The sequence below is a fragment of the Alexandromys fortis genome, unplaced genomic scaffold (genome assembly GCF_014885135.2).
Source record: "Alexandromys fortis isolate MF-2015 unplaced genomic scaffold, M_Fortis_MF-2015_v1.1 scaffold_259, whole genome shotgun sequence".
NCBI lineage: Eukaryota > Metazoa > Chordata > Mammalia > Rodentia > Cricetidae > Alexandromys > Alexandromys fortis.
The window spans coordinates 587,973-603,575 of NW_026068154.1; the positions used below are offsets into that span (position 1 = coordinate 587,973).

A 15,603-nucleotide genomic window follows, 5' to 3' on the forward strand; every position below is an offset into this window, starting at 1 on the left:
CAATCACCAGTAACCATCGCTTGCATAGACTCACATATGATACATAGGTATTTGTATTTCATTCCCCTCATTTATTTGCCATGTTATGTAGCGTTGACTTAGATGACATAAACTCAGTATAAGTTCACATTATCACATTTACATTATGGGATATTTAAAGACTGAGTAGTCCTCAAGGGATTTTGTCATCTACTACAGTGAGAGAGTGTGTTTGGAGCTGTATGTGGGAGGGATATTTAAATCAAGTTAAACTGAATTATGACCTTGTTAGGTCTTCATCTGAAAATTAAGCATGGCATAAAATATGTTTGGACGACGAGCTGATGAGTAGGCAAGCCATGGCTAATTTTGATTGCCACCTCAATTGACTCTGGAATGAACTAAGAGACATGCATCTGGGCATGTCAGCAAAGTTGTTTTCAGGAAGAGTTAACTTCCACAGAAGCACTTTCTGGTGGCAGCCAGGATATAAAGAGGTCCAAGAAAAAAAGAAATGATTCTTGTTGGTGAGTGCCTCCATCTCCTCCTCCTCCTCCTCCTCCTCCTCCTCCTCCTCCTCCTCCTCTTCTCTTTTTCCTCCTCCTCCTCCTCTTCCTTCTCCCCTTCCTCCTCCTCCTCCCTCTTCTGTGCATTGAAAACCAGTGACCCTTTAAGAAATGTCCAGGCCTTCTTTGCCAGATTGTATCTGCATTGACACCTGCTTTGCTGGATGAGCTACTACCAGGCTTTCAGTCTATCCCGTATGCAGATGGCCATTGTTTTTGGCTGTGTATTCTCTATTGCAAGAAAATCTAATGAACATTACTCTAATAGAGTTTTGCTCTTCTAGAGAACCCTGCTTAACATGGTCCTTATTTCTCTTTCAATTTTCAAAACTAGTTTTGGTTGATACAGCAATTTGTGTCAGCTGTTATTGCTTTTTAAGGCATGAAGTATATTCTGTACTCTGCTGGTTTGCGAGGCGTTTACTGATGGAAGATCTGATGTCATTCTATTGTGTTTGCCTTTCGGTTGAGTTCATGTATTTTCTCATTCATTTTGCTAACTTTTCCCTTTCTGTTTTGACCTTACTCTCAAGGTCTTGGATTGGCACTATCTACTTCTCTCTATTCTCTAGCAAGCTTTTGAAATTTTTTGTCAGTTTACCTCATTCAATAAATACAAAGTCAAATTACAACTTTCCCTTGCTTTTTCATGCTTCTTTTTTGTGTGATTTTTAAAAAAACATTTCTCTTGGTTTTGCTTGCAAGTCTTATATAGTAGACTTCTCTTGAGGACCTTTACAGGTTAGGTTTTAGCCACATTATCACAAGCTAGCAAGCTAGAGCAATGTGGGAACAGGGACCCTAGTCAATACAATGCTTCCATAAAGTTAGTCTATTAGCAAGTCTGTGGGATATCTTCTTGATTAATGATGGGCAAGGGAGGGGGCCAGTCCATTATTGGTGGTGTTCTTCCTTGGCAAGGTGTCCTGAGTGGCATAAGAAAGCAGGCTGAACAAGCCTTTAGGGCCTCTGGTTCAATTCCTGTTTTCCAGGGTCTTGCTCACACAATGATGGACTGTGATCTGGGACTGTATGCAAGATAAACTCTTAACTTCACAAGTTGTTTTTCTCATGGTGTTTATCACAGCAACAAAGGCAAACTAGGGCAAAAGTAAACTTCCAGTTATTCCTCAGAGAGGAGAAAACAAGCAGTGACAACACCAGAGCAGAGGACATAGAAATATTTTTAGCGATAAATAAAATCCCAGTAACTGACCACCAATGACAGTAAGATACAAAGTGGCAAAATTAATATGTAATGTACAAAGTTAAAAATTGGTTTAGGATAAATATGGAAACAGTAAGTGAATAAGGTGAAGCAAAAAGACTGAGGAAGAGGATATAGAGAGGAGACACAAAGTTAAATAAAAGAAGGTGATGAGAAATGGAGAAGAATTTGGGGAAGAGAAAAGAAAAAAAACCAATATATTAGAAAAACATAAAAATTCTCAACAATGAGAGAATTAATAGTTAAAATTATATAATTCTTAGAAGGAGAATAAAAACAAAAGTTTAAACATAATTAAAATGGATAAAGTTAAAATAATACTGAAAGTAAAATAGAAAGAAAAAGTGTATGGTACAGGGTCAAAAAAGAAAAGAAAGAAAGATAAAAGAAATTAAAGTAGACTGCTACATACATAAATGAAATTAGCTCAATATATAAAGGAGAATAATTCTTTAAAAGAGTTATTCATTTATTATGTTAACAGCATTCTGCCTCCATGTCTACCTGCTTGCCAGGAGAGGGCACCAGATCTCATGCTAGATGATTGTGAGCCATCATATGGTTGCTGGGAATTAAACTCTGGACCTCTGGAAGAGCAGAGCAGCTAGAGCTCTTAACCTCTGACTCCTCTTGCCAGCACAAAGGAGAATAATTCTTAAAAAGACCTTTTAAGTATAAAATAAAGTCACTGCCAAAACCACAGTAAAATGAACAAAAGGGGAAGTACACTTGTCAAACAGACAAGAAAAAGAAGAGAGAAGAGAGAAAAAAGAAGATCTTGACAGAAGTTTCTGTCCTGCCGGGTCCTACAACTGTTCAGTCCCAAAGAAACACACTACATTAATCATAAACTGGTTGGACTATTAGCTCAGGCTTCTTATTAACTCTTTTTTACATCTTAAATTAGCCCATAATTCTTGTCTGAGTCAGCCATGTGGCTTGGTACTACTAATCAGCGAGGCATTCTCATCTTGCTTCTTCTGTATCTGGGTGATATCTGCAGACTGTGCAACCAAACTAGAAAAATTCTGGAAAGAGGAAAGGAAAGATGCAGTTACCAGCCATATTCAGAGGAAGCCAGACGAGAATCCTCAGTGAGAAAAGGTACCAAGCCATATAGCTAAGCATAGATAAAAATTATGGGTTAATTTAAGTTGTAAGAGCTAGCTAATAATAAGCCCGAGCTAAAAGGCCAAACAGTTTATAATTGATGTAAGCCTCTGTGTGTTTCTTTGGGACCTGGACAGGGCAGAAACTGTCTATACTTCTCTTTTTGAAATAGAGCTTGTTTTAAGTGTTCTTCCCTCATCTTTTCCAGGTATCATGAAGGGAGCTTCTGGTCTGCCTTCTTGCTTGGGAATAGTCCCACCTTCATTTGCTTTTGTTTATTAGTTTGTTTTTGTTTTTGTCTTAGGGGATTTCAAGACAGGGTTTCTCTAACAGCCCTGGCTATTGTGGAACTCACTTTGAAGACCAGGTTGGCATCAAACTCAGAGAGAGCTGCCTGCCTTTGCCTCCCAAGTGCTGGGATTAAAGATGTATATCACCATTGCCAGGTTTATTGTTTTAAGGACACAGTAGAAATAAAAACTCAAGTAACAGTGGAGATTGACATTTAAATAAGCAAAATATTGAATTCAGGCTGTATCTGCACAATAGTCCATGTTGAGTAAAGCAAAAAAACAAGCAAGCAAGCAAAAAGCAAATATTGTTTATTATACTACACCTCACCCTAAGAGACTACATGTTACAAGCAACTTTTGACTCCATTTTGAGTACAAGCACAGATAGGATGACTTCACATCTGTCATGGTAATATATATATATATATATAGTAATATATATATATGGTTATACACACACATACACACACACACACACACACACACACACACACACACACATATATATATATATATATGATAAAATATTGACCAAAAACATATTGGAGAGGAATGGGTTGATTTCAATCTTAGAGAACTCTCTCAGAAAAGCGGGTTTTGCCTCTGTCGGTGATCTTCACAACTTCACAATGGTTTTGCTTTTGCCTATTGATTCTTGACTTTCTGTCAAGGCTAATTGTCAACTGAATCCAGGGGCATGTGGTTAGGTTATTTCTTTTCCTTTTCCATGATAATGGTCTTCATTAAAAAAAAAATCCTGAATCATAAATCTCAGGAGGTTTCCCTGATTCTGATTGAGGCAGCAGAGTGGAACCTTAGGAAGAACAGTTCAAGGTCTCATTTCTGTACTGCAGCATGACAGCCTAGGAAAGAAGACTAGCCACAGTCTCTGGGCATCTTCTTGATGAGATTCTCAGACAAGTAAGAAATGTAGGACTTTGGTTTTACAATTCCAGTGACATATTCTAAGCAGAGAACTCAAGCCAAGAGAGTTGATGACAATTAAGTGCATTGTGGAGTTGGGATGTTTAAGCTCCTAGACTTGTCATTTCTCTTCAGTGTTTTCCTCCTCCTGAGTGCTTGGTACCGACTAACCTTACATCTTCCCTGACAGGGATGCCACTCAAACTCAAGTCCTCTTCTCTGATGCCACCATTAGAAAATCTTCAGGTTCATAATGTTTTTTTTTTTAACTTTTCATTTCATTTCTTTGTTCTATTACTTTCAATTTCAAAACTTTGGGAACTTGAAGCACCTTAAAAAATCTCAGCAAATCCACACGGATCCCCAAATCTTTGCTACTGCATGCCATATGTGTCTGTGCACCTATCATAAGGGGGCACATTGGAACCAGTACAGAACACACCCAGACACCAAGTTCTCAGCGCCAAGGAGATGTATTACCCTGGAGGGACAAATGGGTGAAGGGGTGCTGCCTCTGGGTTGGACAAAGATAGACAATAGGTGTCTCTGCAGAGGTAGCTTGCAGGAGAAAGGCAGAAAGGGCAGTAGATTTGTGTCTTTGTGTCATAGTAAAACATTTGTGGACCTAAATAATAGCATAGGAAGAGGAAAAGAAATCCAGAACTATTCACATACCTTAAATCACTTTCTCAAAGCCCTACTGAAGCTACATATCTTCAGCCTTAAAACAATATTTTAGATCTTTATGACTTGCATTTGCAGACTTTAACAACTAAACTTTTACATCTGCAGACCTCTATAGCTTGTATTTCCATACATTAAAACATTTTGTTCTAGAGTCTTACAATTTCAGAGCTTTATAACTCGGTGAATGGGAAAGGTAGGGCTGTAGAGTGACGGTGAGGTTTATCACTGTCCTACATTGTAGGTTTGTGTTAGTTCTGTAAACAAGTCTTTTCTGCTGGGGTAAGAGTCAGGTGGAGAAAGGATAGCTGAGATTTGGTATTAGAGTGAAATATTTGATGCCAATAGCAACTAATGTCCTGGTTGAAGGAGGATTTGATGTAGAGCTAGCCTGAAGCTAAGAGGAGGTTGACTGACACATGCTAAAATCCCAATTTTCTCATCTTGAGAATGACAGAAGTTTAACTGTCCAGCTCCCTTACTTAGAAGCCAGCAGACTCCACCAGTCAGGTTTCTCCGAATGAGGAAGAGCCCCAAAGCACTTAGCAACTGATAAGCCCAACATCTCCAAGGCTACAGGGACTGGTTGCTGCTTATCTGGCTGCTGAAACATTGTTGACTGGACTTTCTCTAATACCTTGTAAGGTTTGTTCCTCTTACCCCTGTTGCCCCCCGAGTATCTAATTAAACACCTTCCATGTTCTTTCCCCAACCAATGGCATACTACTACTTGGACCCAACTGGCTGTTCTTTCTAGGTTATAACTGTCCCTTGCCCCCTCCAAATAAGCAAGCTGACACTCCACTGACAAACTCTCAGGATGCACCTTTGGCTGCGGTGGTGCTCAGTTCCCCCAAGTCACGCTGGCGAGCAATAGTCTGACCATATGTGAATGAAGGAAGCAGAACTCAAGGCCAGCAGTTAGGCATGGTGTCATCTATGTTATGTGGTAGGGTAACCTGGAGGGAAACGGAATCATAAGGGTAACATAATGGGCTGCCATGTCAGCACTATTATTGCCTTTACTGACAATGCAGGGGTCAGTCTGGTGTTCATGTAATGAACCAAGCCAATTTGATAGGGTAAAAGGGAGGCCTTGGTTAGGTTATTGATATATGAAGACTTAGAAATTGAGATGCCATTTGTGTCTAGAAATCCTCATTCCTTTCAGATTGCTGAGTGCATTAGCAAGACATTGAGAGCATATTTGAAGTTTATATATATATATATATATATATATATATATATCCTTAATGATATATTTGTAGTGAGATTTGCAAGGCCCTGGTGAGGGCTATTACGGTTTTTTTTTTTGATTGATAGTATGTGAAAGTAAGAAGGTGCCTTGACACCATCTGAGACCATTGCACATCCTGTAATAGGTGTCCACCTGACAGGAAGGAGCTACCATCTATATAAAAAAAGCACAGGCAGAAACAGTGAGAAGACCATCTTGTGTGTGAGAGGGATGGAGGAGGAGATCCTCGGAAGTCTTTGGGCAGGAGTAAAGTGGGTCTGGTGAACATTGGAGGTAAGGCATAAGTGTGGAGGAGGGATTGAGGGGAGGACAGGTACAAAATGTGAGCTATGAGCTTTTGATAAGAAAAGTTTGGGGAGGGAGAGTCCAAGACAGTGAAAGGCAGTGAAGTCCTTTGTAAATAGGAGGAGAGAGGGTGAGTTGGGAATACACTGTGTGATGGGGGGAGATGCCAGAGTTACTTACTTTGCTAGATTTAGAGATGGGCAGAAAGGCTGGGGCAAGAGTGTGTAGACAGGGAGGCCAGCCACAGATGGTGTTGTCTAGAGTTTTGGAAAGGTAAACTCCAGGGTTAATGGTCAGTCCTAGAAAGTGTCCCAAGACCCCAAGGGCATAAGCGATTTTCAGAAGTGTAGAGATAGAAAGATCTACATAGATCTGAGAGGCAGAATGCCTGACCCGAAAGAAGACTACTTTTTAGTTTAAAGGATTGTTTGTCAATGGGAGGAAGAGGCTCTTGGGCAGATCCAGAAGCAGCTTTATATAGAGGATGTACCATAAATGAATATCCAGGGACCCATGAGCAGAGGAAATTGGCCATCCCCCAAAAGCAGAGCAGTTCAGATTGTGTTGAAGGCATAAAGATAAGGAATGGAGATGGGCAAAGTGGCCTAAAGGAAGGTGTTCGTGGGTTGGGGTGAAAGAGGATACTAGATAGTGACTTGGGGAGAGAAGTGTTGAGCTTTGGAAGGTGAGACCCAGTAACCCCTAGAGTTTAGGAAACTGAGGAGTGAGACGATGTTAGATTGGCTATCAGAGGAAAAGAGTGTAAAGGAGGAGGCCATATACCTACTGAAGCAGGCAGGAGAGGAAAGGGTGAAGGCAGAACAGGTCTGTAGTGAGTGCCTACCTCAGAATCCCTGCAGAAGGGCAGTCTGGGTCAGTTTGGGGTATTGGTGAGTATTGGGGTCTATCCACATGAAGGCAAAGAGATTTTGAGAATAGCATACAGGCATATTAATTAAAAAAAAAGCTTTTTTAAGGCCTAGGACTAAGAAGTAAGTAGTGTTGTCAGGGATAATGGATAGGATACGGTAATAGTCAGGGACCACAGAGCAGAGAGAGACAGTGAAGGTGTTGATGGAGCAAAGGTCTTAGACTAGGCAGAAGGCTGTTAGTTTTTTTTGAATGTCAAAATGGGAATATTGGAAGGTGAAGAGGTGTGGCATAGAAACTTGGATAAAAGGGATTGAATGATAGGTTTGAGGCCTCTGAGGCTGGCTAAGCATAGAGGGTGATGGGGTTTAGAGATGTAGGCAGAAGAGATTTTAAGGATAAAAGAGAAGGGTTTGGGGATTTTGGAGAATGGGGGTGTACAAACAGGTTGAGGAAAGGGGGAGAAGTGATGAAGGGGTGTCTTGGGGGCTGTTTTGGAGTGGAAAGCAAAAATTCATGCCGATTTCAGAAAAGTTATCCCTTTTTCTAAGGGAAGAGTCATGAAGGTGTGAGGAGAAGGAAGTGGGAAAAGGAAAAGCCAGAGCAAGTGAAAGGTGAGATCTGGAGGCCCCTGGAGGACTGGATGTGCATTCTGACTCTGGGTGGAGGACAGGGTGAGTGAGACCTCAGAATTCTCTCAGGACTGGAAACGTGGCTCCTACGTCTAGGAGGAATGTGATGAGGCAACCTGACACAAGAAGTGAGGCCCTAGGCTCCTGGACAATGTCTGGTGGGGTCTTAGGCAGGTCAGTCAGTGCCATCAAAGATCTGAGAGGGATAAACTATAACAAGGGGTATAATCCAAATGGCCTATGTATCAATGAAAGTGACAGAGACATTTTCATTACCTAGACAGTTGTAGGTCCCCCATGGTCTCAACAGCTGGGAAGTAGTGGTAAGTCTTCCTCTGTCATACAGGGCAGTGGCCTTTGGCTGCCAGACCCAGGTCTGAGAGAATCTTCTTGTAGAGGAACTTGGGAAAACTGACCTTCCTTTGGCCAGCTGGAGTACAGCAGTCTAGCCAAAAGTGTCCACAGTTTGAGGAGAACCCTGGAGCAGACAAGACATTTTTGTCCAGTGATTACAATGCCACAATCTAGGTGGAATCTTTGTGACCCATGACTTCTTTGATGACATATTTTTTAATTAGGAAGAGGCATGTCTCTATAGTTATTAAATACTTAAAATTCCATAGTCAGCAGAACTCTGAATAGTTTGGGGGCCATCTATCTAATATGTCTGATTTATTTATTTTAGGTTTAACTTTGAAAGCCTGTACAAAAGGCTAAATAAAGCCTATCATTAAATAAATTAAGTAATAGTTTGTAAGTTAGCAGTTAAAAGAGTTTTAAGAGTTTAAAGTGGAGAGAGAGAAGAGACTTTTGAAAGTGTAGAAAGATGTATGAGATTTGGGGGATTATCTGCTTGTATAAGTGGCAGCAGGAGGAGAGGCCTTGGGGCTTTTAAGAAAGAGCATACAGCTCCAAGCTGGAAAAAGAAAACATTCAGAGGGAACTGAGAGCAGAAGCTGAGGGTCCTGTAGGTGAGAGCTGAGAGACAGGGGAGGGGAGGGAGGGTTAAGTTGGGAAGTGGATAGAGGTGTTGAAGGGAAAGGGCAGCCTACTGAGTCTGGGCAAGTTCCTGGAGTTCAGATGGTGGCAGGCTCCAGCAGGCTTTGGTGGCAGACTTTGGATCTGTGCAGCAAGGACAGGTGGTAGGGGAGGGCTTTTTAGAGCAGTGGCTGGTGACAAGCTCCTGGAGTGGTGGCAATGGAGGGGAGGGGCAGTGGAGAGGGAGTAGTGGAGGAGGGGTAGGGTTTCTGGGCTATGTGACCCTGCTGGCAGTTAACAATAAATCTTTAATGGCAAACCAGGCAGGACTTTCACAGAGGAGGAGTGGGCCATACAGTTCCTCAAAAAGTCTATTTTGAAAGGTTATTTTAAAATGCCCTCCCTGGAGTTCGTCTGCCTTCCTATAACTGCTCATGTACCTGCAACTAAGGGAAGGGAAGGGAATGGACATTCCATCTCGTGAGAAGTCAGGGGTTCATGCATTCAGATATCATAAATTCATAGGCTTGGACTAGGCTGTATCTCTAAGAACAGGACTTCTTTCTCCCTTCTTTCTCTTCACCGCACAATACAACTCAGAAAAGTAATTTCTGCCTCACTTGAAATCCTAGTCATATTGACACTGATCAGGCCTGTGAGCAGAAAAGGCCCCTAGGCTCACACCCCAAAGGCTGGACTGTGTCCATTTCATTACAGGTCTTACATGCAGAAGATCACTTTGAGCAAGGAGGGATCTGAAAAATCCCCAAAGACTTTATGTGCATCTGCCTATCAATGTTCCCACCAAGAGGGAATAAACAACAGAAACTGATCTTAGGCAAAATCATCAAGAATAGACAGGTAGAAATGGGAATTATGATCCTGAAGGAACCATGGCAAGATAATGATTAAATGATAAGAGGCCCTGAGGATGTGTTTCTGAGAACATGACCAACAGCAATTTCATGCTGCACCCTGAAGGTATATGAAATGTTAAATAGAACCAAATCTAGAAGAAAAATATCCAAAAATAAAACCCACAAATCCAAGATACAAAAGGGGAGATTTGGCTTCTGTCCCTGACTTTCTCGGCACCCCTAGAGGCAGTGTCGTGGAATATCCACCCCTGGTCCTGGGCATCAAGCACAGTGTTAGTAGTTATGAGAAGCATAAGAACCAAGAATAGCTTTTGTAGCTATCTTATTGCTGTAAGGCTTTGGCACCTCGATGGCTTTTCATCCACATTATTTGCATTTGCCAATGTGAGAGTCAGAGCTTCCTCAGATGCCAGGAAGTTTTCTGAGCTCTCAGTGCGGAAGACCTTGACCGCACTTCTTCTTCAAGCAGAGAAGTTGGCCGTGACTGAGTGTAACATGGGCCTCACAGCAACTGTTCCAACACTTGGTCCTCGGCTAGGGGTGCTGTGCAGTTTTGGAGGCTGTGGAGTCTTGGGATGTGTGGCTGGAGAACAGAAGTGGGACACTGGGGTCAGGAGTCGAGGTTACACTTGCCTCTCCTTCTGCCTTTGCCTTCTGCTTCACAGTTTACGAAGATCCGAGGAGGTTCTGACACACGTCCTCCCCACCAGGAGCCTACCATGCTGGGGTGGACTGAAACTGGAAGCCAGGGCAAATCTCTCCTCCAGAGAGCGATTTTTCACAAGAAAAAGAAAAGTAACTAATATGTTAGCTAAAGGAACTAAATCACAATAATCCCAAACTAATTTTTAAATTAAAAACAGGCTAACTTCCCTATTCAAAAGCTTTCTTTCAGTCAGCTATCTCTGGCTGTAAGCTTATAAGTTCAAATGGCATAGCATTTCAAATTCATGTCATGCTGCCCCTAGAAAGCATGCTCACTAGTGGTCCTCAGAACACAGGAAAGTGCCTTCCACAACATCTCTGGAAAGGAATGCTATAGTACCTGAGATATTATCTCAAATTTAAAATTATATTTGATAATAAGAATTGTCACATATTTTTCTGTTCCCTGTATTATTCTATAGGATTTTCATATTCCTCCCAATTGAATAAAAATGTTTTGTTTAGTTTAGTTTTTTTAGAGTTTTTGAGACAGAGTCTTGTTATAAAGCCCTGAGTAGTCTGGAACTATGTAGTAGACCAAGGTGACTACAAACTAGCAGTAATATTGTTTTTGCCCCCCCCCTCCAAGTTCTAGGATCATAGGCATATGCCGCCGTATGATAAAACACCAAGTTTTATTACTAACCTGTAATTTAAAAAAAAAAGAAAAGAAAAAGAAAACTCTACTTCATGGTGTGGAGAGATGGCTCAGTAGTTAAGATCACTAGCTGCTATTCTAGAAGACCCAGGTTTGATCCCCAGCACTCGTGTGGTAGCTCACAACCACCTGTAACTACAATTCTAGGGGATCTGATTCTCTCTTCTGGCCCCTACATGCACTTAACATGTACAAGGTGCACAGAATACATGCAGGCAAAACAGTCACCTGCATAAAATAAACCAACTAAACAAAATCTTTCTTAGAAACCACTAGAAGTTTTGGCCATAAAACCACATGAAGCTACACAGATACACGGGGAAGTCACAAATATGACAACAGTAAAGATTTCGAGAGACTCAACAACTAACAATTAATTAACTACAAGGAATTTCTGGCACTGCTCACCTGTGTTGTATCAAGGGACTCACAGCAGCGTTGGCTCAAGCACATCACACATGACGCTGCAGCGTGTATGCTGGCATTCTGTGCAACATAACAAATACTGCCTGAAAGAAATATTCGGGCTCAGATTCAAGACTACTGTATGCAAGTCGAGCGGTGGTGGCACATGTCTTTAATCTCAACACTCACACTCGGGAGGCAGAGGCAGGCAGATCTCTGAGTTCAAGGCCAGCCTGGTCCACAAGAGGCTCCAGGACAGGCTCCAAAGACACATAGAAACCCTGTCTTGAGAAACCAAAAAGAAAAAGACTGCTGTATGCTATAGATGGGAGTACTTTTACTGTACAAAGTTTTATGATCATATACAATTAATGACATCATTAAGGATAAGAAAAATTCTAAATATTTTCCTACTTACTTCAGTGAATAAGCATCAAGTTTGTGTATATTTGGATTTTTAAGAGTATTTAATTTTAAATTTTTTTTCAGTTGATTACTTGAGGTTCATTAAAAATAAACCATTAAATGAATTTTATTTTAGGATTAGAAAAGACTGGCCAACAACTTTTAAAGTAGCCCTCCATCTCTTTCTACCATTTTGTACTAAGTATTTATGCAAAGTAAATATTCATCATTGATGACTATAAAGTAAAATTATTGATCAACTATGAAAACTATGTATGTTTTGCATCCAGCAGTATCAAATGTTAAGCCAAGATTTAACTCTTTATATAAAAGTAAAAAGCACACTCAATTTATTAATATATAAACTTGCTTTTATTTTAATAAATGATAAAATTATGTGTATTTTAAACCTTTTATATTTACTTATATAAGTAAGTACAAATACTTATATAAATTATTACTTTATATAAGTAAATATAAAAACTTGAGATACATCTTTAAAAATGGAAAGAAAATGTCTTTTTATCATTGATTTTAACATTTTAAAAACATTGGGCAGGAATATTCAGTTAATGAATGAATTAATTTTAAAAATATAATGGAAAGAAAATGTCTTTTTTAACACTTTATAATCAGTGTATTAGGAGACAGTCATACATTTCAATAACTGCCTAAATTCTGATACCCAGATTTAAGCATGTGAACATGTGACTTTAAAACATACAACAAAGCTATTCATAATTTGCTATACTACCAACATTAAATTGCAATTACGTTGGAGCCTAAGTCAAATAGCAAGCCTTTCCTGGATTATACATGCAAATCACTTCCCCACATACAAGGTCTCTTCACTTTAATTTGTAAAATTACTTGGGTTTTCGAAGTCACTACCCAAGGGCTTATCATGGTTCAAGGAGAAGGGAAGAGAGGTGACCATGTTTTCTAACTGTGTATGTATATATATAATATATATCTTTTAACAGATGGCACAGCAGAAGGGAATGAAATCTAAAAGAGCAAGCCCTTAAGCAGTAGTTTATGATAAATTTCTTTAGGAATGTATCATTTCTATCACTAATAACAGGTGAAATTATGTATTATGCCACCTTCTAGTAATGGCTGAGGCAATACAATGCAGAGGCATCACAATTAGTCCACTTCATACAACTAGACAGACCAACATATCACTACTAATTGTTTTCTTTTTCTGATTACCTTAAATACAGAATTTTAATTCCATAGCTTCACAATTAAGGGTCATATAACACATACCTAGCATATCAGTCTAATGTACACAGCTAATATCAGTTACACAAGATATGACCTAACAGATGCTAGGGAACTTTTAAGTAGTTTTTTTACAAGTACTAAACTTCATCTTGAACATTGAAGTCATCATACATACAGGGCAAAGTCAGAGCTTTTATATTTGTGTTCATTCTTCATTTAACTTTTAAAACACTACTATAGTTGAATATTAAAACAAGAACAACAACCAAGTAGTGAGCATATTTGATTACAGTCCTTCCCACATTCACTACTGCATATAGAGTGACAAACAGTAACTGGCCCATTAAGAGGTCTGACACTGAACGCCACCTCTAGGGTGATGCTCATCGTCCTCATATGCTTCTCCATTATAATGACGCCGTCTTTCCTGATTGGATCAAATCCACCACTTCTACCTGATCCATTTCATCAGTCTCTTCTACTTCCTTCCTTTCAGGAAGGAGTTTTTCCAGCAAAGAAAGTTTATCAGGAGAGAGAAAGCCATTCTCAGGAAAGTTTACCTTTAAACTCAATGATTAGACAGACGTCCTTTTTCATGTGGCCGACGATATACTGGCATACCTTCGTTCAGCACACATTTTATATCTCCATGCTTGACAATCTGACCTGGATGAGAGGTGATGACTATGGTTCGGTTGTCAAGAGTGGATATTGGCTTTTGGAAGCTGCACAATGCTTCAACCAGCTGTATGTCCATACACATGAAAAGGTCTTCTCCTCGTCGTGTTAAAACAGCATGGTCCTTCTGGTCTAACACAATGATAATGTCTCCTGGCTCCAGTCCTGGCTCTTGGTCACCATGGAATGTTATCTTCTGACCATTTTTCATGCCTTTGTCAATATGAACTTCTAAAATCTTCTTCTCTCGAACTATCTTTCTTCCATTGCAGCTTTTACATCTGTCCTTAGGACTGATGCGTTCTCCATGACCCTGGCATGCCATGCACACTGACTGAATTTGCTGGACCATTCCTGGTCCGATCTGATGAATCCTTATTTGCATGCCAGTCCCACGACAGTTGGGACAGCACTCTACTGCTCCTTTCTTACCACCTTGGCCTTCACATTTGTCACAGATCACATTCTTCTGCAGAGCCAGTTTTCTTGTTGCGCCATTATACAAGTCTTCTAAGGTCACTGAGAGCTGATGTACAACATTTTTACCTCTCCTTTCTCTCTGCATCCTTCCTCCTCCTCCAAAGAACATATCAAAGATATCCATGGGTGAGCCAAAACCACCACCTGCTCCACCCTCTTTAATCGCCTGCTCTCCTCCTTTATCATATAACTCCCTTCTTTTGGAATCAGCAAGAACTTCATAAGCTTGAGAAATCTATTTAAACTTTTCGCCTTCATTTGGATTCTTATCAGGGTGGTACTTCAAGGCCAATTTTCTATAAGCCTTTTTCAATTCTTCCTGGATGGCATTGGGTTTGACCCCCAAAACATCATAGTAAGTGGTTTCTTTCACCATTTTTTACAGCCGGTGAGCGGGCCGGTGCCGGAGAGCGGAAAGAGGAGCATGGCACAGCGTGGTTCGGGCAGACGCCGGTCCTCCACCTCCCACCGAGCGTTCTGGAAAGTTCTGCAAGAAAATGTCTTTTATCATTGATTTTGACATTTTAAAAATAATGGGCAGGAATATTCAGTTAATGAATTAATTCTAAAAATACTGATGGAAGAACCCATGGTGGCCATGAGGTATAACTCAATGACAGAGCCCCGGACTCGCATGCATGTGGCCTTGAGGACCATCTGAAGTCCTTCTAAAGAAGAACAACATGGTGTGTCTGACTGAAGCACAGACAGGCATGGCTGCTTTAAATTGATCATTCTGTCAAGCACCTAACAGGTTATCTCGAGGTCCAGGAGAAATTAGGAAAGAAGGAAGAGGGAGGAGGCTGGGAAGAACAGAAATCTCAGAAAAGTTCACTTAGAGGAAATGTGTAGAGGGCACAGGAAACGCAGATGTAAGGTGGCCTGGCCAGTTCTGGCTGTGGACTTTATCCCGAACCAGCACAGGGGTTAATATGAGGAGTGGTTGGCCAGGGAGAGGCAGGTGGGTCCAACTTGGAAGGCTAAACCCAATTATCACTGGCACCCTGAGAATTGACAATGCAATTAATAAGAATTGATTATTATTTGGTTCTTAATTTTATATATTATTTTCTAAATGTTTATTTTTATTAAATTTTTGCAAACACATGAAAAAACTTGAGATAACATGTAATTGTCTTGGGTTTAAAAATATTTGGAAGTGGAAAAACTAAAGAAGCATTCCACTAGAGTATGGAAATATCTCCTATATATGTTGTTTGGTAGAATTAATATTGTAGAAATGGCTATGTTGTCAGAAAGGGTCTGTGGATTCAACACAAGCCCCATACAAATTGTTTTGGCATTAACTGCAGGTCTTGAACAGTTTTAAATTTGATATGTAAACACAAAGGCCCCA

At 40.4% G+C, this 15,603-nt stretch overlaps 1 pseudogene; it reads right to left on the reverse strand.

The window, feature by feature from the left end:
• Positions 1 to 12,903: 12,903 nt before the first annotated feature.
• On the reverse strand, positions 12,904 to 14,662 carry LOC126491571 (dnaJ homolog subfamily A member 1-like; annotated as a pseudogene).
• Between the last annotated feature and the right edge of the window lie 941 nt (positions 14,663 to 15,603).